The sequence below is a fragment of the Cebus imitator genome, unplaced genomic scaffold (assembly GCF_001604975.1).
Source record: "Cebus imitator isolate Cc_AM_T3 unplaced genomic scaffold, Cebus_imitator-1.0 Scaffold258, whole genome shotgun sequence".
Taxonomy (NCBI): Eukaryota; Metazoa; Chordata; class Mammalia; order Primates; family Cebidae; genus Cebus; species Cebus imitator.
This window is the reverse complement of record NW_016107573.1, coordinates 2,137,784-2,140,959: the sequence shown is the minus strand read 5'-3', so window position 1 is coordinate 2,140,959 and position 3,176 is coordinate 2,137,784. Positions and strand designations below refer to the sequence as shown.

At 50.3% G+C, this 3,176-nt stretch overlaps 1 protein-coding gene across 6 annotated transcripts in view; it reads right to left on the bottom strand.

The window, feature by feature from the left end:
* The window catches only part of GAL3ST1 (galactose-3-O-sulfotransferase 1), a 17,915-nt gene that overhangs the window by 3,664 nt on the left and 11,075 nt on the right, over window positions 1–3,176 (bottom strand). Inside the window, exon 1 of one of the 6 annotated variants that reach the window (XM_037728205.1) lies at window positions 2,969–3,075. The exons of the other annotated variants lie outside the window; for them this stretch is intronic. The gene's annotated coding sequence lies outside the window, so the exon portion shown is untranslated. Of the gene's footprint in view, window positions 1–2,968; window positions 3,076–3,176 lie in introns of those variants that run through there. 6 annotated transcript variants of the gene reach the window in all.

Genomic DNA, 3,176 nt, shown 5'->3' with positions numbered 1-3,176 from the left:
AGAGACAGGGTTTCACCGTGTTGACCAGGATGGTCTCGATCTCTTGACCTCGTGATCCACCCGCCTCGGCCTCCCAAAGTGCTGGGATTACAGGCGTGAGCCACCGCGCCCGGCCCCTTCTTTTCTTTTTTATAAAAATATGTATTTTTGAAAATTCTTCGATTTTACTTTAAATTCTCCCAGATCCTGAAATTATCTTATTGTTTATACTTTTTAGGTCATCATAATGAAATAATTCTCTTTTTTATATTTTAATTTTTTTTTTTGAGACAGAGTCTTGCTCTGTCACCATGCGCCAGGCTGGAGTGCAGTGGCGCGATCTTGGCTCACTGCAACCTCCGCTTCCCAGGTTCAAGTAATTCTCCTGCCTCAGCCTCCCGAGTAGCTGGGACTAAAGGTGCATGCCACCACAACCAAATTATTTTTTTGTATTTTTAGTAGAGACAGGGTTTCACCATGTTGGCCAGGATGGTCTCGATCTCTTGACCTCGTGATCCGCCCGCCTTGGCCTCCCAAAGTGCTGGGATTACAGTCATGAGCCACCATGCCTGGCTATTTTAATTTTTGAAAAAATAGAGACACAGTTTCGCCACATTGCCCAGGCTGTTCTTGAACTCCTAGGTTCAAGCAATCCACCTGCCTCGGCCTCCCAAAGTGCTGGGATGACAGACATGAGCCATCGCACTATACCATGAAACACTTTTCTAAGGAAAAAGGCTGGGCACAGTGGCTCATGCCTGTCATCCCAGCACTTTGAAAGGATGAGGCAGGTCGAGTGCTTGACCCAGGAGTTCAAGACCAGCCTACACATACGGCGAGACCCTCTCTACAAAAAAATTTATTACTATTTTTTTTAATTCACCAGGTGTGGTGGCACGTGCCTGTAGCCCTAGTTATTTGGAAGGCTGAAGCAGGAGGATTGCTTGACCTGAGTTCCAGTGAGCCATGATTGTGCCGCGGTACTCCAGGTCTGGATGACACAGTTAGACCCTGTCTCAAATAAATAAATAAGAAGGAAAAGAAGACTGTCTCCCAGTGCCCTGTGCTCCCCCAGGCCTGAGCCAGAGCTGTCTACAGGGAAGGCCAAGGGCTCTCCGGGCCTGAATCCTTCACTTTTCAGAAGCCTCAGCCAGCCGTACCTGTCCCATGCTCCACCAGCCCCACAGTGGTGAGGGTGACCTGCCCAGTAAGAGACCAGGGCTGTTCTCTCTTCACTGGCCCTTGTGCCCCCAGAGTCTGTAGGGGTGGCTGATCGAGAAACTGAGGCTCACAGCTGGGAAGAGGCAGGCCCAGGTTACACAGCTGGCCAGGCCTCTGCCTACATACCCACCCACTTTCCAATCACCAGCTGGTAGGGTTGCCCAGTTAAATTTGAATTTCAGATAAACAAGGAATACAATTCTTTACGGTATAAGTATATTCCAAATATTACATGGGACATAGTTATACTAAAAATTATTCAAGGCTGGGCACTGTGGCTCATGCTGGTAATCCCAGCACTTCAGGAGGCCGAGGCAGGTGGGTCACCTGAGGTCGGAAGTTAGAGACAAACCTGACCAACACGGTGAAACCCTATCTCTACTAAAGATACAAAAATTAGCTGGGCATGGTGGTGTGTGCCTATAGTCCCAGCTACGTGGGATGCTGAGACAGAAGAATTGCTTGAACCCAGGAGGTGGAGGTTACAGTGAGCCAAGATCATGCCACTGCACTCAAGCTTGGGTGAGTGAGACTACATCGCAAAACAAAAAAAAGTATTCAAACTTGAAGTTTAACCAGATGTCCTGGAGGTTGGATTATTGTTCTTTCTTTGTTTTATTTTTTATTTTAAAAATATTTATATTATTTTTGAGCTGCCCAGGCTGGTCTTGAACTTCTGGGCTCAAGCAATCCTCCCACCTTGGCCTCCCAAAGTGCTGGGATTACAGGCATGAGACACCGTGCCCGGCCTGTTGTTGTTATTTGACTGGGGGAGATGATCTAAGCATGGCAACCCTATCAGCAGGGGAGTGAGATGTGGGCTGTGACGGGGAGTTCAGGCTGAGGAGCTGGAGTCCTGGAGACAGCTGTAGCTTGGGGAGCCTTCCCGCCTCCCCTTAGTTGCAAAGCCAGGGCCCCAAACTTTCCACTCTTGGCCCGAACTTTCCACTCCTGTTCTGGCTCACACTGCACTGCGTCCTGGGCCCCCGAAGCCAGTAAAAGTCACATGGGCTAATGACTACATGCACGGCATTATCACCACTGTCCCTGGAGGCAGAAGCCAGTCAGCCCACCTGGGGGAGGGTCACACACGTATTCCCTGGAAAAGTTACGCTGAGGTGGGAGGATCGCTGGAGCCTGGGGGGCAGAGGTTGGCAGAGGTTACTGTGAGCCAAGGTCATGCCACTGCACTTCAGCCTGGGCAACTAGAGTCAGGCCCCATCTCAAAAAAAAAGGCAATAATTGTTAACACATAAACAAATGTGTTAACACATTTGTTATTTAACACATGAAGAAGCTTGCAAAGTGGGATAAACCCGCCAGCCATGGAGGGGCCCCAGCACCAACCATAGGCTCTGGGACCCTGAGCCTGTGTTTCAATCCAGCACTGTGGTTTCAGACAAGCCAAGAACCCTCATGGAGTCTCAGTTTCTCATCTGTAAAATGGGAAAGCTGGTCACGCCCCTAGCTGTACTCTGGAGCTAAGCAAAGCAACCAGCACATAGTAATCACTTAGTGGTACCCCTCCTGAGGCCCGGGGTTGGGGGTGGGGCACCCGCAAAGCACAAACCTACCACAGCCTCAAGCAGCCCTTCAGCCTCCCACTCCCCAGGGGCCCAGCAGAGAACAGGGCAGAGTTGTGGGCCAGATCACAGTCCAAACTCTGGGGCCCAGTTTCTCTGACTTTAAGATGAGGAGGGATTAGGATTACTGTGGCTGGCCCTCTGGAAATCTAAAGGACCCACCCTGCCCCGGCAGCCCCACTCACCAGGGTACCTTCCGGAATCTGGGAAGCAGCAATAGTGGAGACGCTGAGGTTCAGGCCCTGCAGCAGGGGGCAGACCAACCTCTCTGCCTGCCAATCAGGCTCCACCTGGCCCCACCCAGGACAGTTTCTCCACCCCCCACCCCATTATTGTTTCACTCATTCACTCCCTCATTTCATTCTCCCTTTTTTTTTTTTTTTTTTTTTTTTT